Below are 24,915 nucleotides of genomic sequence, written 5' to 3' on the forward strand. Positions count from 1 at the left end.
ACTTAAAACCCATTTTTAAAAACCAACTGCTCTGGATGTGACTAAAGACAGAACAGCTTCTGTAGATATAACAAAAAGTTCAGGAGAGACCAGAAAATAAGTATTTTGGCTAATTGCTATAAATGACCATAGCTAAAAATACATGTAAATGGCAATGAAATTGAGGCTCTGGTAGACACAGGTACAGATGTAACAATAATTTTACCAAAATCTTGGCATCCAGATTGGTCTCTTTGGGAGGTAAATGTCCAGATTCTAGGGGATGGAACTTCATCTCAGGTAAAACAACATTCTGTATGGGTCCAGTGCATAGGGCCAAAAGGACAGATAGGAAAATTAAAGCCATATGTGGCTAACATAGAAATGAATTTATGGGAATGCAATTTGTTGCAGCAATAGAAAATACAGATTACCATTCCTACAATCTCAGAAACAAACCATAAAATGAAGAATGTTTCTGAGAGGAAATATTGAAAGGTATTATCAAGAACTGTCACAGACTGTTCAGGTCATGCATAAGCAGGGCTTAACATCTGGTGGTCTATCAAGGGTACCAACACCCCTACCTTTAAAATGGCTAACTGATAAACTTGTATGGGTGGAACAATGGCCTTTGATATCAGAAAAGTACACGCACTAGAACAGCTGGTACAGGAGCAGCTAAATACTCAGCATATTGAGCAATTGACCAATCTTTGGAATTCTCCTATATTTTTCATTAAAAGGAAATCAGGAAAATGGAAAATGTTAACAGATTTAAGAGCCATAAATAAAATGTATCAGCCAATGGACTCTTTATAGCCTGGAATTCCCTTGCCACCTTTATTACCTAAAGGATGGCCCATTATAGTGATTGGTTCAAAAGACTGCCTTTTTACTGTACCTTTACAAGAACAGGATAGAGGAAAATTGACCTTCACATTACCTGCATATAGTAATTCTTAGCTTGTTAAAAGGTATCAGTGGAAAATTCTTCCACAAGGGATGTTAAACAGCCCCACTTTGTGTCAATAGTTTGTAGAACAGCCATTAGAAGTAATTCATGAACAGTTCCCTCAATCTATAATTTACCATTATATTGATGATATCTTACTAGTGGATTCACATGCAGATACCTTAGAAAAAAATCTTTAAGAAGTAAAGAAAATTTTGCCTTGTTGGGATTACAAATTGTTCTTGAAAAAAAAGGAGATTTTATTAATTTGTAGAATATAAGATAGGTTTATAAGAAATTCAACCATAGAAAGTACAAACAAGGGAAGATCAATTATGAACTCTTAATGATTTTCAAAAATTGCTGGGAAACGATTAACTGGCCATGGCTCACAATTGGACTAATAGCTCAAGAACTAAGTAATTTATTTCAAACCATAGAGGGTGGTAAGGACTTAAATAGTCTAAGAAAATTATCAGCTAAGGCTAAGAGAGAATTGGCTTTGATAAAAAAAAAATACAAGATGCATATGTGGATGATTTGGATCCAGAGTTTGATTGTACTCTGGTTATTTTACCTTTAATGCATTCTCCCACAGGAACTCTTATGCAGAGAGAAGATAATATCTTAGAACAGATAGTTTTACCACACAGAGTAAAAAATTAAATACTTATGTAAAAAAAATTTCTGAATTGATTCTGAAAGAAAAACTGAGACTTTGCCAATTAGCAGAAATAGACCCAGCAGAAATTGTGGTACCTTTTGCTAATGCTGAAATTGCCTCATTATGAACAGAAAATGAACACTGGCAAAGAGCTTGCAGAATTTTGGGGGGAGAGATTAGCAACAAATATCCCAAAAGCAAGAGACATCAGTTTATAAAGAAAACTAATTGGATCCTTCCTCATATTGTATGGGGTACACCAATTTCTGGAGCCTCTGCATTCTATACTGATGCAAATAAATCAGGAAATGCAGGTTATAAGTCAGGAAAAATAATTAAAGTGGCTCAAAGCCCTTGTGATTCAGTTCAAAAATCAGAAATATATGCATAAAGAGTTGTTTTACATACTAAAATCACTGAACTTATTCCAGGTGATTCAGAATTAACTTTGCTACTTATTCAATTGCAAGAAATAATAAGGAATAGAAATAATCTCTTATATATAACACATATCAGATCCCACAAAGGCCTGCCAGGCCCTCAAGCACAGAATAATGATGAGATTGATCAGCTATTGTTGGGAAATGTGCTAGAAGCTTCAGCATTTCATAAGAAACACTAAGTTAATAGCAAAGGTTTGAAGAAAGTTTTTTTTATCATTGCCTTGCCAACAAGCGAAGGAAATTATAAAAATATCCTACTTTTCTTTGTATAACCAAGCTCCATTACATGCAGAAAGTAACCCAAAGGGTACAAAAAGAAGTAAAATTTTGCCAAATAAATGTGTTTCCTTTTGCAGAGTTTGGAAAATTAAATATGTGCACCATGCCATAGATACTTATTCAGGATTTCAATGGACAACTGCTTTGAATTCTGAAAAAGATGATTCTATAATTACACATTTATTAGAAGTTATGACCATCATGATAAAAATTAAGACTAACAATTCTCCAGCATATGTTTCTAGTAAAATGAAAGTTTTTTACATATTATAATAGAAAGCATATTACAGGTATAACACACAATTCTACAGGACAAGTAGTTATAGAAAGGCCTAATTGCATTTTTAAATATATGCATAATAAACAAAAAAGGGTAGTAAAGACCCCCAGAGATTGATTGCACAGTACTTTATTAACTTTAAATTTTTTAAATGCTAATGACAAAGGAACAACAGCTATGGAGAGACATTGGATAGAAGAAAAAAAACTGCCCAATTAAATCAGCCTGTATACTTTAAAGATGTGTTGACCTCAGAATGGAAACAAGGATGTGTGTTACACTGGGGAACAGGTTTTGCTTGAGAAAAAAGGTATGGATACCATCAAGATTGATAAGGATTATATTCAAACAGGAGAGTCTTCTTGATTAGGAACAGTGACAGTTCATCAAACATATCCTATGGCCATTTCATCTAAATTAACTTGTAAGACTAACTAATGTCTTTCATTTGATGGGACATAACCTGCTAAAAAGGGAAACTCCCCAAAATTAGGGTTGAGGCAGGATTTTGTTTTTGTCTCTCCAGGAGAACAAAAGCACCCAAGTAAAGAATCAGAAGACCACTGGACAAATAAGACATCTGAAGAAGAGGACAAATCATCCATAGAAAAAGTCCCAAGGAAAAGAACAAATTGGTGTAATGGTATAACACATTTCCAACAGAAAAAAATTCATAAATCTCCTCAAATGTTTGTTTCTGCTGTTCTCTATAGACGTATAAGGCAAATGGTCTTTTTTTGTAGTCCCAACTCAATTAAAATTCAAATCTAGCTTTGGAGTTGGAACATGGCTCTTTCCTTCTCTAAACCAAACCATGCTTGTTAAAGGAAAATTCAAAATCTCTGTCTCATATCAGAAGAGCCATCTGGTGTGGGACAGAAGAAAACCAAAATTAACAATTCTATTCTATTGTCACTAATCTCACTATCCTTTGGTTTTATTTTGACTCTTTAAAACTTTTCTTAAGGTATAAATATTATCTCAAAATTTATGAGATTAATATATTTAAACTTTCTGTCATGATACTAATGGTCATATAAGAGTACTAACTAATTCTAGAAATAGGCTTCACCTAGCTTCCTATATGTGATTTTAGGCTTGAGTCTGAAGCAGGTAATTAAGAATTAAGCTTGTGTACCCCAGATATATTTAATAGGTTATCATCCTATGACCTCTCTGAGATCTGTTACATGTGACATTTAAAATGTTTAAGTTTTCTTCAGTGAACTGTGACCATTTCTAACAGAGACCTTTGGAGTCTCCAAAAGAATGACAGGGCCCCACAGTGATGAATGCACCTGGGCTGTCTTAAAGCCACCAAGCTAACAAACACCACCCAAAGACGAGCTTTGGACTACAAACTGCTCAGAACAACTTTAAAGCAGTTGGCTAAGATGGTCCAGCCTCATAGACTACTCCAGTCAGGACTTCAGATAAAATCTGAACTTACCCATCACACAGAGACTGGACAAGGGCTAGCTCTCCTAGGACTTGATCTTTATCTTAATTTTTTGAGGGTCCCTTCAAGATGCTGTTGCCCTGAATAATAAGTAATTTTAAGAACATGATGTCCACATTCCTAACAGATGGTGGGGTGGGTGGCTTTTTAGTTGCTTAGTAGATGTTTGTCATGGTTTAGTGGGTTGGTTACAAGTTGTTATTGGTCACAGTCAGGGCAGAAACTAAGGGAAAGAAATTCAATTCAGGAATCTCATTCTGAAAAGCAAAAAGGAGGGATATAGAAATGATAGGATAAAAGAATAGTTTGTGGAAAGAACTCTCAAACTAAAAAAAAAGCAACCACTAGTCTCAAATATACTACATTGGTATGGATTTTTTTTATTGATACAAATTTAATGTTATTTTTGTTATACTGTATTATATGTCTCTGTTTCTTATTTAGGGTATTGTACTATGCAGCTCACTTAAAATTGTAAAGTTTTAGTCCTTGAAATCTGTTTAGAATAATAAAGAAAGACAGGTTAGTAATTAGTCATCTGTAACAATCAAATTTATAGTCAGGTTAGGTATGTTTTCAAGGTCAAACAGTGATATATTTTAAATAGATAAATGGTCTTTAAATACTTCAGAGACCTACAGAATATGGCATTTAAAATGTTATAATAACGTAAGGCTTTTCATGACAGTGAGATACATCTGCTCCTGGTAGCATCAATTTACTTCAATAAAGGATGATGGTCATTGAAGAACCTCCATATGGAGTTTGCTTTCAATGTGACAAAGCTATCCATTTGGGCAAGAAACTGCCTTTGCCTCAACTGTTGACAGTATGATGTCCAAATTGGACACATAGGACACAAAATAAGGGAGCTGCCAAACTTTACCAAGACAAGGTAGGACAGTCCTTCAAAATTTTCTGCTTCACAAAAAATTCTGTCAGATAATCTAGGCCTGTAAGGTGAAGACTGATGACCCAACATTGCAGAGGAACCTTTGGTGACAGTCCAGGCAGCCAGCTGTTTCTGTCATTTCTATAGTTTTGGAAGTTGCTTACTCTGCACTTCTTGTTTACTCAGGTAATATTATATCCCTCTCAGGTCTCTGATGGGTTGAAAACTAGATAGTTATAGTTACAGTTTTCTTTAGTTATGATAGAAAATAAATTAGGTACAAAAGTTTGGACTTACCAAGAGAGGCTAGGTAAGAGAGTATTTTCTCTGAATTTGTCAAACACAAATCAATGGACATTGTGAATATAATTCTTACTTGATAATTGTTTTTACTGTATACAGTTTTACTATGTTAGAGTTAAAAATCCTTCCTTTTTATTTGGACAAAAAGGGGGAAATGTTGTGGGAGATTTGTTTGTGTTGCCATTCCAAGACTGCTGAAGGAGTTAGACCTTGGTTTAGAGGACAGAGTCCAAGTAAGATGGCTAAAGTGGACCATAGAGTTTTCTGGTGGACTCAGAGTAAGCTAGAGGAACACACAGGAGGAATAAGGAGAAGCCTAAGGAGATGCACAGTCTTTTCAATTGGGGAAGGTGGAGAAAGAGCAGGTGATCATTTCTCCATCACTTCATAGATTTCTCAGGTTTATTCCCTAATATTTAACTCCTGAGTTTTATTTTTTAATAAAACAATAAAACAAGTTGTAATATCCATACTCTCAGGACTGTGTTTCTTCCCGCTAAAAGTCTATTAAAAATGTATTTCACTGGCAAACAGACTCCAAGAACACATCAAAACAATTATCCACCATGATCAAGTAGGCTTCATTCCAGGGATGCAAGGGTGGTTCAACATACGAAAGTCCGTCAATGTAATATACCATATAAACAAACTCAAAGAAAAAAACCACATGATCATCTCACTAGATGCAGAAAAGGCATTTGAAAAATTCCAACACCCCTTCATGATAAAGGTCTTGGAGCGATCAGGAATACAGGGAACATACCTAAACATAATAAAGGCAATTTACTGCAAGCCAACAGCCAACATCAAATTAAATGGAGAGAAACTCAAAGCAATTCCACTAAAATCAGGAATGAGGCAAGGCTGTCCGCTCTCCCCATACTTATTCAATATAGTACTTGAAGTTCTAGCCAGAGCAATAAGACAACATAAAGAGATTAAGGGGATACAAATTGGAAAGGAAAAAGTCAAGCTTTCCCTATTTGCAGATGACATGATAGTATACTTGAGCGACCCCAGAGATTCCACTAAGGAACTGATACAGCTTATAAACACCTTCAGCAACATAGCAGGATACAAGATCAACTCAAAAAAATCAGTAGCCCTCCTATATACAATGGACAAAGAAGCTGAGAAGGAAATCAGAGATACATCACCCTTTACAATAGCCACAAATGACATAAAATACCTTGGGGTAACACTAACCAAGCAAGTGAAGGACCTGTATGACAAGAACTTTAAGTCCCTGAAAAAAGAAATTGAAGAAGATGTCAGAAAATGGAAAGATCTCCCATGCTCATGGATAGGCAGGACTAACATAGTAAAAATGGCAATCTTACCAAAAGCAATCTACAGATTCAATGCAATCCCCATCAAAATACCAACACAATTCTTCACATACCTGGAAAGAATAATACTCAACTTCATATGGAAAAACAAAAAACCCAGGATAGCCAAAAGAATCCTGTACAATAACACAACCTCTGGAGGCATCATGATCCCTGACTTCAAGCTCTACTATAGAGCTACAGTAATAAAAACAGCTTGGTACTGGCATAAAAACCGACATGTGGACCAATGGAATCAAATTGATGACCCTGACATTAATCTGCACACCTATGAACATATAATTTTTGACAAAGAAGCCAAAAGTGCACAATGGAAAAAAGAAAGCATCTTCAACAAATGGTGCTGGCATAACTGGATATCAACATGTAGAAGGCTGCAAATAGATCCATATCTATCACCGTGCACAAAACTTAAGTCCAAGTAGATCAAGGACCTCAACATAAATCCAGCTACTCTGAACCTGCTAGAAGAGAAAGTAGGAAGTAGTCTTGAATGCATTGGCATAGGAGATCACTTCCTAAATAGAACACCAGTAGCACAGACACTGAGAGAAACAATCAATCAATGGGACCTCTTGAAACTGAGAAGCTTTTGTAGAGCAAAGGATACGGTCAACAAGGCAAAACGACAGCCTACAGAATGGGAAAAGATCTTCACCAACCCCACATCTGACAGAGGACTGATATCCAGAATATATAAGGAACTCAAGAAATTAGATATCAAAATGTCCAACCGTCCAATTAAGAAATGGGCTATAGAACTAAACAGAGAATTCTCAACAGAGGAAACTCAAATGGCTGAAAGACATTTAAGGAATTGCTCAACATCTCTAATCATCAGGGAAATGCAAATCAAAACAACTCTGAGATACCACCTTACACCTGTCAGAATGGCTAAGATCAAAAACACTGAAGACACCTTATGCTGGAGAGGATGTGGAGCTAGGGGAACTCTCCTCCACTGCTGGTGGGAATGCAAGCTTGTACAACCACTTTGGAAATCAATATGGCGCTTTCTTAGAAAATTGGGAATCCATCTCCCCCAAGATCCAGCTATACCACTCTTGGGCATATACCCAAGGAATGCTCAACCACACCACAAGAGCACTTGTTCAGCTATGTTCATATCAGCATTGTTTGTAATAGCCAGAACATGGAAACAACCTAGATGCCCTTCAACTGAAGAATGGATAAACAAAATGTGGTACATATACACAATGGAATACTACTCAGCAGAGAAAAACAATGACATCATGAGGTTTGCAGGCAAATGGATGGATCTAGAAAAAATCATCCTGAGTGAGGTAACCCAGACTCAGAAAGACAAACATGGTATGTACTCACTCATAGGAGGATACTAGATGTGGAACAAGGATGACTGGACTGCTACTCACATCACCAGGGAGGCTACCTGGAAAACAGGACCCCAAGAAAGACACGGGGATCGCCCAATGACAGAGAAATGGAATGAGATCTACATGAACAGCCTGGACATGAGTGGGGGTAGTGAAGGGCGAGGTTCGAGGGAAAGAGAGCTTGGGGGAGCAGGAGATCCCAGCTGGATCAAGAATAGAGAGGGAGAACAAGGAATAGGAGACCATGGTAAATGAAGACCACATGAGAATAGGAAGAAGCAAAGTGCTAGAGAGGCCCACAGAAATCCACAAAGATACCCCCACAACAGACTGCTGGCAATGGTTGAGAGAGCCCGAACTGACCTATTCTGGTGATGGGATGGCCAAACACCCTAATTGTCGTGCTAGAAACCCCATCCAACTACTGAGGGATCTGGATGCAGAGATCCATGGCTAGGCCCCGGGTGAATCTCTGGGAGTCCAATTAGCGAGAATGAGGAGGGTTTATATGAGCGAGAATTGTTGAGACCAAGGTTGGATAAAGCACAGGGACAAATAGCCAAACGAATGGAAACACATGAACTATAAACCAATGGCTGAGGGGTCCCCAACTGGATCAGGCCCTCTGAATGGGTGAGAGAGTTGATTGGCTTGATCTGTTTGGGAGGCATCCAGGCAGTGGGACCGGGTCCTGTGCTCATTGCATGAGTTGGCTGTTTGAAACCTGGGGCTTATGCAGGATCACTTGGCTCAGCCTGGGAGGAGGGGACTGGACCTACCTGGACTGAGTCTACCAGGTTGATCTCAGTCCGCGGGGGACTGCCCTGGAGGAGGTGGGAATGGGGGGTGGGCTGGGGGGAAGGTGAGGGGGGTGGGAGGGGGGAGAACAAGGGAATCCATGGCTGATATCTAGAACTGAATTGTATTGCAAAATAAAAATAAAAAAATTTAAAAAAATGTATTTCAATAAACTCCAAATCTGCTTCACACTGGCTCATTCTGAAATTCTTTTCTCCAGGGAAGACAAGGATCCCACTCTACCAGAATACCCTACCCTAAAACATCAAGGGAACTCCTGGAGCTGTTGCTGGGGCAGTGTGGGGTCAGAGCTCCACACTCACTGACAAAGTTCAAGGGCAGTCTGTGCTCTCCCAGCACACAAACAAGGGAAGTACACTGGGGTGATTCTGGTTCCAGCTTCCATTACAACCATGTGACCTGGATCTTACCAGTCAGGGGCTTGGTTTCCTCATAAGTTAAATGAAGGAATAGGGTAGCTTGGGTATTTAGAAGATAGATAAGCATTGCCAGGTGGCTGATGAAACCTCAGAGTTATGTGATAGCAGAATATCATGTGACCACTCACACGAAACCATTCCAAATGAGGTAGTATGGACACAGCCAAACCAGACCATTGCTGACAGAGTCTTGCTTCATTACAATGGCGTGTCCACATGTCACCTTCAAAAACTGTCCTCTCTCATGTATCTGATACCAGAACAGCTAGAAAAACAACTACAGGGACAAAAGAAGAAATTTAACCCTGTTTTGGGAAAACCTTGATCCATTTCTGGACTTCTCTACCTTCCTTCTGCCTTAACTGAATAACCAACCCCCTCATGAAACTTCCCCAAGACAAGCCATTCAGGAACCCAGCCATGCTATTCTTCACAGATACCTGGCTTACCCCTTGAGTGTGTACTTTGGTCCTATAATAAACTTCTTGTAATTCTTGACATCATTTCCATTCTGAATTCTTTTTGATGGAGACAGGAACCTGGATCCAGACATCCCTGACTTTACTTCAGATAAGACTTTCAGTTCCAACACTATAGAATCCTCTGCTAAGTGTATACTCAAGGTTAAAAAGGGCTGACACAGCCACATAGATTCAGTTCACTCTTAGTATTTTCTTGCTCAAATTATATAAAGATGCATTTTTGCATGTGTGCATTTTTTGTGTGTACATGTATTTGCATGTATACGAGTGCATGTATATTTGCATGTGTATAGGTGTATGTGTATTTGCATGTGTATGACTGCATGTGTATTTGCATGTGTATGGGTGTATGTGTATTTGCATGTGTATAGTGCATGTATATGTATGAGTGCATGTGGAGGCAAGGCTCTCATTTGAACCTGGAGTTTGCAATTCAGCTAGCCAGCTTCCTCTAAGGATCCTGTCTCCACCTCCCAAACACTGGAATCTCAAGCAGACCTATACTCCCACCCAGTATTTGTGTGGGTGCTGGAGATCTGAACTCTGGTCTTTATGCTTCTGGAGCATGCATTTTACCCACTAAGCCATCTTTCCTGCCCCAGGTGGCATTCTTTTAATAGAATTCAACCTTACTAAGTTTATCACAGATGTACACATAAAATTTTAAATAATATAAAATTTGAGTTGAGGCTTATTGGTAAAACTCAACACAGCAGGAAAATCCCAAGTACAGGGAAAAAAATTGGACAACCATTTTGATGTAAACCTTAAGTTTCATTTATTAATTTACATTATGTAGAATCCTTTAAATGTCAATGGACATTTTAAAATTTAAAAACTAAATACAAGCCTGGGTTTGTTGAAAATACCTGTTGAAGTTCAATGTGTATTGGACATCTCCATGCCTTCCTCTACTAGACAGTTTAAAGATATTTATTTTTTAAAAGGTCTCTGATGACATAGATATCTGGAAGTGGTTACTATGCCAACACATGATAGGCATCTTCTTTGTGCGGGCATTGTGAATATGAAGACATACAAGAGATGACTCTTGTCCCTAGGAAGTCTGGAGCTCACATGTACAAATTACACTTAAGGAAATGAAAAACATAAATGATTAAAAAGGTGTAAATGATGGATAAAGACTATGTGTTTTCTTTTCCTATCAATTTTTCTTCCTTTGAAGAACATACTAAAGTGATTTAAATTTTATGAGCAATAACTGCCAAGAAAATATTGAAAAGGAGAACAAGTGTTGGTTGAAGTGGGGAGGGCACCTATATACCTGCCATTGAAAAGCATAAAAGTATTGCAGAGATAAAGCAACTTGGGATCAAAGGAAAATAGGAACAGATTGTGTGTGTGTATGTGTGTGTGTGTAGGATAAGGTAACAATGGATAATTGGGAAGTGGTAGTAGTATAAATGCCTCATGGAGACATTAAAATAAATACCAGATAAACTAAAAGTTAAATCTAAAAGATGACTAGAAAAGTTATTTTCCAACTACACACACACACACACACACACACACACACACACACACACACACTAATAATAACAACAACAATGAATAAAGGAGAATATAGGTAAATATTTATGTAATACCTGGTGTGGCCTTTTATGTTTTTTAAGATTTACTTGTATTTTTATTCCTGTGTGTGCATTTGAGTGAGTGTATGTCATGTGTGCAGGTATATAGAGGCCAGCCAGAAGAGAATGCTGGAGTCCCTTGAGCTAGAGTTATAGGTGGTTGTAAGCTGCCCTACTTGGTTGCTGTAGGGACTAAACACACATCCTCTAAAAAGCCAGCAGGTGTTCTTCCATGCTGAGACACCTCTCCAGTCCTTCCTATGTGGCCTTTGATGTAAACCAGTTAAAGGAAAACTCATTTGATGTCACTTTTTAAAAAAGCAAAGTAAGTCTTAAGTATCAAAAAAAAATCCCAGACATTCTTAATATATGCTAGAAAAGGCAGCTGGGTGGTCCCCGAGGTCAGGAGTTGGGTAGGAAATGACTAAAGAGGGGCAAGAAGGAGCTGTCTGAGTGACAAATGCTGAAAGTGGGCTGTGTTGGTGTGGGCATAAGCACACACATTTGTCAACACTCAGGGGACTTTATGCTTTGAATGGTTGCCTTTTATTGTACTTGAGTATTTAAAGCCTTCTGAAAATAACTAAAGGGCAAACTACAAATGAGGAAGCTAAGCTAGCGACATCTGAGACAGCGGTACACAGCCTTGTGACTGATAAGAACAGAAAGAATCCATGGGTAAAACGGGCCAAGTACATTAACAACAAAAAGCAAAACTAACAATGAACAATAATCACATGACAACAGATTAGATGCCAGTGGTGATCTCAGTGTGCCAACAGACACGCAGATGCCAGCATCATTATGTTGGTGAAGAATAAAAAGAAATCTCTTGCTGGTAAGTGGGGATTTTACTTCTGTGAGTGACATTTTGGTGTGGCATGATACACAAATTAAGAATGTTCCAGCCGGGCGGTGGTGGCGCACGCCTTTAATCCCAGCACTCGGGAGGCAGAGCCAGGCGGATCTCTGTGAGTTCGAGGCCAGCCTGGGCTACCAAGTGAGTTCCAGGAGAGGCGCAAAGCTACACAGAGAAACCCTGTCTCGAAAAACCAAAAAAAAAAAAAAAAAAAAAAAAAAAAAAAAAAAAAAAAAAAAAAAAAAAGAATGTTCCAATTTCAAGTTTTACCAAGTAAAAGCACATAGATTCTACACCCTTGTGTCTTTGACTCCACAGCCTGAGCTTCTGTTGTCCTTTATTCTCCCTCTTCCTCCACCACTCCCACACTTCCGCCTCTCCTTCCTCATGCAAACTTTCCTTGTGATTATTCCTGCAGTGAGAGCTCAGTCCTTTAGAGCTTCCTGTTTCTGATGTTGGATTGGCTAGTAGCTGGATGGTCTAGGATGTCCTCTTCTCAAGCCTGGTGGCTGGCAAGCTGCCTGTTGGCAGGGGTGACAGGAGCCATGGGATCAACTTGTTCTCATTATCCAGGAGGCTAGCCTGGGCTCCTTCAGATGATGGCAAGAGGGGTAGCCCTGGTGTGTAAGCATGGGCTCTGCCTCTGCTTGTGCTCATTGTGTGATGGTTTAGGTGTGTTTCCTAAAAGCCCTTTCACTGAAACGTCATGCCTCAGTGTGGCAGTGCTGGAAGGGAGCCTCGTGGGGCCAGAGCCCTCGGGGATGAATTAGAGCCTTTCGGAATAAGTTCTCTCTCCCCCTGTGCTCCCTCTTGTCTTCTTTCTTCCTTTGTGTCTTGAGGCAGTGCAGAGCCTTCACCAGATGTGACCACCTGAGTTTGGAAGTCCCACCCTTCCATAAAAAAATATGTCAAAATAAACTATTTTTCTTTATCTTACACAGTGCCAATTGTTTTGTTTGTTTTTTGTTTTTGTTTTTGTTTTTGAGATTGTAGCCACTGTGTGAGATGGAGCTGGCCTTGAGCCACCATAAACTAAGCAGCATGGCAGATTCCCACTGCAGTAAACAGTGGTGTCTCCAAGCCATGCAGCGCACTTTAGATTTGGATTTAGCTTTTACTAGTAGAGGGGAAAAAAAAAAGGTTTCTGGGCTACATGCTGCTTGATCGAGGCATAGACCCACTGCCCCCAGAGTCAGCAGAGAGCATGACTCCCCCAGAGCTGGCAGTAAACATACCTTTGCCATATTGGGAAGCTGAGGTGGGCGGAGTCAGCAGCCAAGGCTGCCACTGCAATTTAAAGCAATAGATCCACAATAAGACCGATTCAGATGGAATAAGATTTTAAATGGTTTACAATGTATGTAAAAGTGTACGTAGGCTTGGAAGAGAAAAGAAAAGGAATATAAACAGTTATATAAAGAAATAGAAAGTTTTAAGAAATAGTGTCTTTAAAAAGACAATAAAAGTAAAATAGTAAGTGACATAAAGATGGATATTACACAGACAATCAGGATTGTGTCGTTTTGGGGATTTTTAACTGCAGAGAAACATTTGATTGTAAAAGCTGCTGAGCAATATGTATATTTTAAAGATATCTTGATTTCAAAATTTATGTCTAAGGATACATTGCTTTGGAAAAGAGGTTCTGTTTTTGTTTCCAAAGAAGATGAGAACCTATAAATTGCTTCAGGCTAATATGGTTTGATCAAGGAAGACTCTCCTGAGAGGTCTCCAGATGATCCAACATCCAGAACAGCTTCAAGACAACTGGCTCAGAGAATATCAGTATCACAGACTACTCCCAGGATTTGATCATTATCTCGAATTTTCTCAGGATCCCCATAAGAATACCAGCACCCCCCCCATCAGCAGTAAGTAACCTAGAACACTATGCCCACATTCCAAAAAAAATGGATTATGGCTGTTTATCTTTGTTTAGGTTGTTAGTTACAAATTGTTATTGGTCATAGTCAATCTCTTTCTAAAAAAAAGAAAGGGGGTATGATATAGAAATATAGGATTAGATATGATAGGATAAAAGGATAGATTATTGAATCTACTTTTGAAGAGCAACAACTTACTTAAAATGTTTTACATTGCTATGGATTTTAGTTTATTGATACAAATTTAAAGTTAATTTTGTTATACTGTATGTATATTTCTACTCTTAAGGTATTTAAAATTTAAAATTGTAATATACAATTAAGAAATATGGATTAATAGTCATCCACGATAATCAAAATTAGTCATGTTAGTTAAGTTTTCTAGGTATACATAGATATATTTCAATTAGGTACGTAATCTTCAAATACTTCAAAGACCTACAGATTATGGCATTTAAAATGTTTTAAAAACTTAGACTTTTCTGGACAATGAGACACATCTGCTCCTGGCAGAACCACTTACTTCAAGGAGGATGATGGGCATTGAAGAACCTCCATATGGAGTTTGCTTTCTCTGTGGCAAAAGCTAGCCACTGGACAAAAAAGTGCCCTTGAGTTGACTGATTGACAATATGTTGTATAAACTGGACATGCAGGACCCATAGAAAGGTGACCACTGACCTTTGCAAGGTGAGATGGTCTTTCAGGTTCCTGCTTTGCAGAAGAGATGACCATACATTTTGCAGGACACAGGGAGAAGCAGTTGAGAAACTCTAGGCCTATAGGCTGAAGATGGATGCCCCAAAGTTGCAAAAGAACTTTAGGTGACTGTCTAGGCAGCCAGCTGTCTCTGTCATTCTAGATTTTTGAAAGTTGCTTACAATGTTCTTCCTGTTTACTTAGGTAATATTATATCCTTCTGGGGTCTTTGATGTAGTTGAAGACTAGATAATTATAATCTTCCTTGGTTATGATAAAAGATAAATTATATATAAAACTTTAGACTCACAAATATAGGACAGATAGAATATTTTCTTTAATTTTGCCAAGTACAAATAGACTAGATATTGTAACTGTAATTCTTGCTTGATAACTGTTCTATTACATGTAATTTTACTATGTTAAAGTTAAAACCTTCCTTTTTGATTAGACAGAAAAGGGGGAAAGTTGTGGAATGTCATTCTGTGTGCTGTGAAGGTGTGTTGCTCTGATTGGTTGATAAATAAAATGCTGATTGGCAAGTAGCCAGGCAGGAATTATAGGCAGGATAAGCAGACAAGGAGAATTCTGGTAAGAGGAAGGCTGAGTCAGAAGTCACCAGCCAGACACAGAGGAAGTAAGATGACCAGGCAGAACTGAAAAAAGGCACCAAGCCATGTGGCTAAACAAAATAAGAATTATGGGTTAATTTAAGTGAAAGAACTAGTTAGCAATAAGCTGAGCAAATGGCCAAGCAGTTATAATTAATATAAGCCTCTGTGTGTTTACATGGGGGATGTGAGTAGGAGAAATTTATCCTTGCCGCTGGCTGGCCAGGACACAGGAAAACTTCCTACTACACCACTGAGCCACCTGATTCTTATGAAATGGTTTGGCCTATGCACATTTGTGTGATGGCTGAGACACATAGCCAGTGCTGACTTGAGCAGTGGAAGTCCAACTCAATGTATTGATGAGTGAGAACACTGGGGAGCAGGTTTGCAATCCACCACACAACATCATTCATAATATACACTAAAACCCACCTAAGTACCCAAATGAGGAATGATCAAATCAAATTCAGTGTAGCCACACAGTGGACAGCAGATCACAGAAGGGCATCTAGTAAAGTGTAGACACTTAATGAAAATGCAAAACAAAATGTACTGCAGGAAAAAGCATGAAAAGCACAATGGAAGGACAAATGTTAAATGTTCCCCTTCCCCTTTCTCATAGAAAAGTTGTAAGAAACACACCATCTGACTTTCTCCCCATTTCTCAACTTTGGATAGAGCCCAGGAGGAACTATTGTCTATAATTAAAGTACAAGTTGGTCTGATCTCATGGCTCTGATCTGTCACCTGTTATTGGTGTGACTATAGATAAATTACTGAAATTTATCAAGCCTAGTGTGTCTAAAGGTGTGGTTAAAGTTGGCATGAAGATTGAATGAGATATTTGTGTGGAGGGTTGTATGCATTGTGGGGCACAAAATTAATTAATAATTGTTAGATAGTCATTATTTTTATAAATAGTGAAAAGTAACAATTAATATTGTATTATGTTTATGTGTGTGTGCATGCATGTGGGTGGGTGTGTCCATTTCACAGTGCATGTGGGAGGTCAGAGTGCAGCTTTCAGTGTTTGGTTACCTGTAGCTTGAGTTTTCCTGCCTGGCCCACAGTCAGGACAAATCTCTCTCACCTGCCAGTCCCACAGCTGCTCAGACCCGACCAAGTAAACACAGAGACTTATATTAGTTACAAACTGTATGGCCATGACAGGCTTCTTGCTAACTGTTCTTACATCTTAAATTAATCCATTTCCATAAATCTATACCTTGCCACGTGGCTCGTGGCTTACCGGCATCTTCACATGCTGTTTGTCATTGTGGCAGCTGGCAGTGTCTCTCTGACTCTGCCTTCCACTTCCCAGCTTTATTCTCCTCCTTGTCCCGCCTATACTTCCTGCCTAGCCAATGGCCAATCAGTGTTTTATTTATTGACCAATCAGCAACACATTTGCCATACAGAACATCCCACAGCAGTTACCTCCTTCCATTGTGTAGATTCTGGGGATTGAACTCAGGTCATCAGGCTTGGAGGCAAGCACCTTTACTGGCTGAGCCATTTCACCTGCCCTTGATATTTTTTTTAACCCATAGTTTGGAAGGTATAAATTTATAATAGCATTGGAATTTATTTAGCATCCATCAACTGAGGAACTGTATGACAGAAATGGTTATTGTAGCTAGAGTTTTCCTGCCTTGCCCACAGTCAGGACAAATCTTTGTCACCCACCAGTCCCACAGATGCTCAGACCCAACCAAGTAAACACAGAGACTTATATTGCTTACAAACTGTATGGCCGTGTCAGGCTTCTTGCTAACTGTTCTTACAGCTTAAATTAACCCATTTCTATAAATCTATACCTTGCCACGTGGCTCGTGGCTTACTGGCATCTTCACATGCTGTTTCTCATCATGGCGGCTGGCAGTGTCTCTCTGACTCTGCCTTCCATTTCCCAGCTTTATTCTCCTCCTTGTCCCGCCTATACTTCCTGCCTAGCCAATGGCCAATCAGTGTTTTATTTATTGACTAATCAGCAACACATTTGCCATACAGAACATCCCATAGCAGGTTATAGCAATGCTTTCAGTTAGGCTTGTGTTTTACTAATCGCATCAACACCAATGTGACAGATGTTGTAATTGTGGCACCTCTCATAAGACACCATCAGAAGCATTTACCAAACCTACAAGCTTTCTGAAAAAAGTTTTCCAAAGCCTTTCTAGGGATTTTGCCTCCCATAAGAGGAACCAATCATTGGACAGCAATGCAAAGGTGAAAGAAACAAAGCCAAGCCTTGTCAACTGCCAATTAATTCTGGTCAACTGCCAATCAAGCTGACTAGGCAAAAAGTAATAATTTGGGTAGCCTAACATTTCTTTTTTTTTCTTTTACCTTTTATTTTTGAGAGCTGGCTGGTCTGAACTCATTGTGTAGACCAGACTGGCCATGAACTCACAGAATTTTGCCTGCATCAGCCTTCTGAATGCTGGGATTAAGGATGTGTGCCACCACACCTGGAACTCTAACATTTATTAAACTATGACATTCTCAAAAATGACACCATCAACAACTCCTTTCCAATTCATTTTTAGCTCTGTGGGTCCTTGTTTAGGTACCAATTGTGTTGCCTGACTTTTTTGTGGGGAGATGAGAGCAAAAGTCTATTCATCCCAGACATGTTGTAGAATATTCTTTACACTGTTTGAAGATATGTCACTATGATTTGTTTAATGAAAGGCAAAACAGTCAATAGCTATTCAGGATTTGGGGACAGAGAGAACACTTTGGAAGATGAAGGGGCATCACCAGCCAAACTGAAAGGAAGCAGGATGGGGCATATAGAGTGAAGGTAACCAAGCCACATAAAAGAACATAGGTTAGAAGATAGGGGATAATTTAAATTATAAAATCTAGTTAGGAACAAATCTAAGTTATTGGCTTAGCTTTCATAATTAGTAATAAATCTCTGTGTCACTTTTTGTGAGCTGGAGGCCCAAAAAGAAAGACTTACTACAAATGGCGCCCAATATGGGGCATGTATGTCCACAGACGACCTGAAAAAGCTTTAAAAAAGGTTCCAAGCCAACAAAAATGGAACCAAACATGGCTTCCTAGTCCTGCAGTCTCTCATGTTGACAGTGGTATGGAGAAGTGTTTCCCAGCCACTGCCTGTGGGCTTAAGCCACCAGTGTGCTATGAGCTAAGCTGCATGGAGGTTTAAGGTTTTGCTCATGCAGACAACAATGGTTACAGATACACAGTAAAACAGGTTCAGACAGAAAAGCTTCTAAACAGATTACAGTGTGTTTAACAATATGTATAGGCTTAAGAGAAAAAAAGGGGAGTATAAACAGTTATAAAAAAATAGTTTAAAAATAATAAATCCTTTAAAGAGAAAAGTAAAGTAATTAAAAACAGAAAGAATAAGCCATGTAAGGTTGGGAAATATTATACAGTGAGTTTGGACCTTATATAGTGCTTTGCTAATTTTGAATTTTTTAAATGCTAAATGAACAGATAACAGCTGCTAAGAGACACTAGATTATTAAAAACTACTCAATTAAACCAACCTATATGTTTTAAAATGTCTTAATGTCAAAATGGAAGTCAAAGTCTATGTTACATTGGGGAAAAGGTTATGCTTTTGTTTCTACAGAAAACAAAAGGCTGTGAATTCATTCAAGGTTGATAAAGATCAGATTTGATTGGGAGAGACCCCTTAAAAATCTTGGCTAAAGACATAAAGAAGTAAACCTAAAAGAACTACAAGACAGGTGACATATATTTTACATGCTTAAACATAAAACAAAAATCATCTTTGGCTGGCTTGTGTACACACACAGTCCATACTTGTGTTAATGCAGATATATATGTTACCTTTAAAAGTTTGTGTGTTTTCAGATTAAGGGGACCAGACACCAATGAAAATGGGTGACCCAAGTGATCCAGCCTCTCAGAGTGCCTCTGTTACAGTTTCCTCAGAGTTCTACATCCAGACAGGATCGAGGCTGCTGGCTGAGATGGTCAAGTCTCACAGACTATTCTGGTCAGACTTCAGATAAGCCCTACACTTTCTCATTACACAGAGACTGGCAACAAATGATACAACTAGCTTTCCCAGGACTTGATCATTATCTCAATTTTCTCAGGGTCCTCTATAGATGTTATCATTCTCCCCCCTCACCCCCCGAGACAACAGAAGGCAGGCTAGAGAACATTCCCTAGACTCATTCTCAAGAGGTACGGTGGGTGGTTTTTGGTCATTCAGTAAGTTATGGATATTTGTCATCATTTAGTTTACAAGATGTTATTGGTAATGGTCAGGAAAAAGCTGAACAAAGGAAATTAGATTCAGGGATCTCATTTTGAAATATCAATTTTTGTGAGCTGGTGGCCCTAAAAGAAAGACTCACTATACAGATAGGTACCCACAATAGATCAAAGAAATGATTCCACTCCAGTTTAACCTGAGGAACCAATGAGTTTACTGGGATTGCTTACAGGAGTGTGGGTTAAAGGTTACCTACAGGAGCATGTGAGACTCAGGGGAAGCCATATCACCAAAAAGCCCAGCCCATCACAGATGACAATTAAGAAAGCCTACATCCCTGTGTTCCCTGTAGAATTTTCTGTCAGCTCAGCTGGCTGGAGAGTCTTCTCTGTAGCACCTGGGGAGGGGCCTATAAATCTCATAAGTTTTAGGAGTCTCCTGAGACTTTTGAGTTGTGTGTACTTTCTGAGGTGCCTCCCTCTAGGAGGGAGTATTTTATTCTGGAGGAAATGGTTAGACAGTACTGACTCTAGCTCTTGAAAATTTTGCCATTCACCTCCCATTTCTGCAGTTAAACATCTGCATGTGCTGCATGTCTCAAGCTTGAGCAGCCTTTGGTATGGCCTTCCCCATCACATGCATCCTGTAACTGAGCACTGCAGACCCACATGGCAGTCAAAGACTCTCTCTTCCTTGAGCTGTGCCCACACATTCTTGAACTAGTTCAGGCTTACAGGGTGGAAAGCTGGACGGGAACTCTGTTGGACCTGGGAACTTGAGCAACCATAGCTGCTGGTTTCTCAACAGTCCTCAGAGATGTCACCCCATCTTCCATGGATCACTCAAGTCTTCTGAGTTCTACCCAATGACGGGGCCAACAGAGCAGGGGACCATGGCTGTTGCCACCACAGCATACTGCAGACCACACCAGTGCTGTCCCAGGATTGACAGGCAGCCTGCAACTGTCCTCCAGGGTGGGGTTCAGTCAACTAGATGCTCCTGCTGGCCTTAGGGGAAGTGGTCTTCATTTACCCTGGCTCTGGAGAACTAAGGGGGAGAATGGAATGAGCCATACAAAAAATTTACCTAAATTATAACAGTGCTTGGTGTCAAGCTCTGTGTTCAAACAACCTTGAAGAGATGAATAATGAAGATGACAGGAGCAGGGTGATTCATTGTCAGTTATCTGCTGAATTCAGAACCAATTCCCCCTTTTGATCTTCACGTGTGGAGCTGTATACAGCTTCTTAGCCTGAGCTCCACATACCATTTGCTGTGTTTTCCACAGCACACATCTCCAACGAGATTATGAAGTAATGATCCCCCAGTGTGGTTCAGTGCACAGCCTGTTGTAACAGTCCATGGTGGTCCCGAGTGTGTTCCTAATGATACCCTTCCTTGGGTTCTGCTGTCTGTACAGCAGGATGACCAATGCATCAGAACTGCCTTCCAGCCCCTGCCTCCCGAGAGGCTTAGTGCTCCAATTTTTTCTTTACCTTCCTCCAGGGTACTAATTAGCTATGATAAAATTAGTAAGGACAGAGAGAAGCTCCCAGGACTCTACTCACAGCAGCAACTAGTTAACGGTTGGGTAGAATTTCCTCTACCAGGTTTAGGAATACCACATGTCTTCAGGAGCTCAAATGATTCCAAGTTTTCCAGTGTAGATTCCTCCTTTAGCTCCCTGCAAGGTGGCCTAGAACAGGACAGAGTCATCACGAGGTGTCCAGCCCCCACTCCTCCCTGACGTCAGGCTCTCTCTTGCTCCCCCCTGGAAGGACACCATCTGCCACAACTGCCTCCTCCATCTGTGTCTCTTTTGCTTAAGGGACCTCCAGTGGGAGTCTGGAAACAGCTTCCTCATCTCAATCATCCTCATAGCCCTAATGTGCTTTGTGCTCAGTGACAGGCCAGCTCAGGTTACCACTGCTCGGTGTATGCCCACAGTTCAGGTAGCTACTGTTAGGGTATTGCATCTTGATTCATTTCAGAGTCACTGCTGAGCCATCTGCAGACTGAGCTGAGCGATGGGTGATAGGCTCTGACATAGGCAGCCAAGCACAGTTCTTGGAGACCACAGGCTTGGAGGGAGGTCTTGGGGCTGCTCAGACAAGCTAGCAGAAAATGCTGATGAACCATGTCTCTATACAGAGCCAACCTGGGTCTAGCTCTGACCACAATAGCCTTTGATACTATTGCTTGGGGGCAGTTAAAGACCCCAAACTTCCTTCAATACTTTGTTCTCCCAAAGTTTGCTCAGAAAGAGGCAGCTGCCTCCACATTAGGGTCTTGTTTGATTTCGGACTTTCTGGGATGAAGTCACAACCCAGCCTCAGTCACTGGGGTAATGGTCAGCTTTTAGCATGGCTCTTTACTGACCTGGTGGTATGATTCCGATATCATTTAACCTTGCTTTCCCATATTTGAAGTAAAAGGGTGAGACCCACAGAGAGGAGGGAAGATTGGTCTCAGAACAAGTTTGACCCCAGCTCAGCATCACTGTCCTCATGGTGGATTTGGTCAGTGTTAAGCTACCTTCCTCCTCAGCCAGGTAGACAAGTTCATAGTGACCGGAAGAGGGAAGAGGGCTGTATGAGAACAAAGGGCATGCCACACATGCATACATGTACACACACACACACACACACACACACACACACACACACACACACACACACACATGTCAGCTTTGGTATAAAATGGGATTTGGAGTCCATGTCAGCTTTGATACAAAATGGGATTTGGAGTCATCAAAACCTGAGTTGACAGCACTGAACAAAAGCAGGGGTGCTACCAAGATGTCTCTTAAGCATGGTGTGGTAACACATGCCTGTAATGCCAGCACTTACCAGGCTGAGACAGGAGAATCACTGTTTTAAGGCCAACCTATGCTCCATGATCTAGGGGTATAACTCAGTAGTGGAGATTTTTCTAGAATGCACAAGGCTCTGGTTCCATCTCCATTACTAGAAAAAGCAAAATAAAATTGGAGTTGTGTACAGTCCTCACATGCTCTCAGGCCTCATTTTCCTCATGTGTAGTGGGATTGTCTCTATGAGGATCGAGTGAGATGGAACACGTTAATGCTTTTGAAAATATGAAAGATAGTGCAAATCAGAATATAGGGGATGTCCTTGTTTTTATAGTGGTAGATGTCCCTTCCTGTGACATGGGAGGCCAGGGTTCAATCCCCTGATGGGGAAGCAAGCTACCCTGTCTACAGCCATACCACCTGAACATACCAGATCTTGGCAAAAGGTAGGGAACCTTCTTGGAATGCCCTTAGTGTGATGACTGTGATTCCTGCTCATCTTCCTGGCACATCACTGCATACATTTTAGACACCCAGCCATGCAGATAGAAGAGATGGGCCTTCTCAGTCCATTTCACAACTGGTCATGGTGGAAATATTGGACTCATATCCACTGTCCCAGGAAGTCCCCAGACACTCGCTTATCAAACAAGCGAGTCCTTTAGCTCAGATATTTGATTACTATTGTTTGAATCTGAAATGTCCCTGGGAGCTCATGGGTAAAGGTTTGCTCCCCGGATGTCGGCACTATTTGGAGGGGCTGAGGAACCCATTGGAGCCGGGACTCTACTGGCAGAAGTAGGAGGTCATGCTTTCCCCTGGTTCCTGCCCACACTCTGCTTCATGATCTGCTGTGATGTGAACAACCTTTACCACCCTCTCCTGTCACCATGAACAGAACTGCTCCACCATGTCTTCTCTGCCATAATTGACGGAAACCTTCTAATACCACGAGCCATAATAAATCTCTCCTCCTTGTTGAGAATCGTGGTCACGGCAGAACGTAATATGATAACAGGGAGATTAGAAACCAGCAGATCTCCATGACAAGCATCCTGGTGGGCGTTCCAGTCAGAGGAGCACTTGGGCTTTTGGGTAATGAGTAACCTAGTGAGCCAGGAAGTGGTGTGTACCCTGTCTGTCAGAGAAAATGAGGAGACTGGTATTTCTAACCTCTGCCCAGGTCTCTCAGTGCATCAGGCCTCTGCCTCACCCCTTTCCTCCACTGTTGTCTCCCACTTCCATCCCCCCATGCAAATCTCAGTATTTCTCATTACGGCCAATGACCTGTTTTAGTTCCTGACTCAGAACGGGCAGAGCTCGACACTGGGTGTCTGACTGCATTCTTGTAAGAGGCTAATTTGGGAATTGTAGAATGGAGTGTATCTTCCCTTTTGCTCATACACCAGGCAGATGGTCAGAAAGGCATCTGCTGAGCGAGTGCACTTAAGCAATCTTGTCGCTGCTGGGATCTCCATAGAGTGTACGTTAGGAATTCATGCAAGCAGTAAGTTTATAGTTGTAAAACCCATGGAAGTGTCCTGAGAATTCTCTTAGAGGCTAATAAAAGCATGTAGCAAGGGAAAGCATCTTGGGGATGTGTCTGAAAGCCTGTGCTTAATACCCATCTGGTCCTCCAGAAGATAGACTCCGGTGAAGAATGCTCACAGGCAGGCCCACCAGCTCAGAGACAGGATGGGCCCTCTCTCATTGGGGAATGGACTGAGGTATGGGAAGCCAAACACCTATGTCAGCAAAAACTGTTGGTAAAGGTGCTCCCCACTGGGCAGATGGTCCTCTGATAATCAATGGCTTCATGGCCAGCCTGAGCTCTACAGTTTAAGATTCACAATGAGCCAGAGTGTATATTGGAATCAGGGCAAAGGAAAGGCTGTGGATTCCATTCATGGACTCTTGGGATACCCCATAGTTGTCCACAGATAGATGACTGCGGGGTGGGGGTGGGAGGATTCTTTTTAAATTAGAATGGTGACTAGTAGGTGCTCAATGACATGGAAGCCAATTTGAGATAAAGAATGCCCTGAGGTCTCCAGATGGCATGGAGCAGAGATCAGCTGTCCTGCTGGGCCCACCCAAGTTCTACCTTGAGAGTCTACCTCCAAGTTTCAGAGGGCTTTGCTATTCAGGACTAGGTATCTAGAAAATGTTTCAAACACACTGTCAGTTCCACAAGTGAAGAGGTTTTCCTTGTGAAATGGGATGTGCTCAGTAAGCATTTAACTGAGACAACCACAGGCACACAGAGTCACTCTCTAGAGACTCGTCGCTCAGCATGCGCTCTGTGCTTCTGTCTTATACAGATTCTAGCTAAATTTTTTTGTATGTAGGATACCAAATATTTCTTTAGGCTATTTTTAGTATCTTAAGGAATTTATTTCCTTTTAAAAAATGCTATTTTGTTTTGTTTGAGACAAGATCTCCTGGAGCCCAGGTTGGCTTCAAACTCTGCCCTGTAGCTACAGATGACCTTGAAATCCTGACCTGTCTGTGTCAGTCCCCTAGCTGTTGGATTATAGGCATGTATCCCAA

The sequence above is a fragment of the Peromyscus californicus genome, unplaced genomic scaffold (genome assembly GCF_007827085.1).
Source record: "Peromyscus californicus insignis strain IS unplaced genomic scaffold, ASM782708v3 Scaffold_8__1_contigs__length_139910024, whole genome shotgun sequence".
Classification (NCBI taxonomy): Eukaryota; Metazoa; Chordata; class Mammalia; order Rodentia; family Cricetidae; genus Peromyscus; species Peromyscus californicus.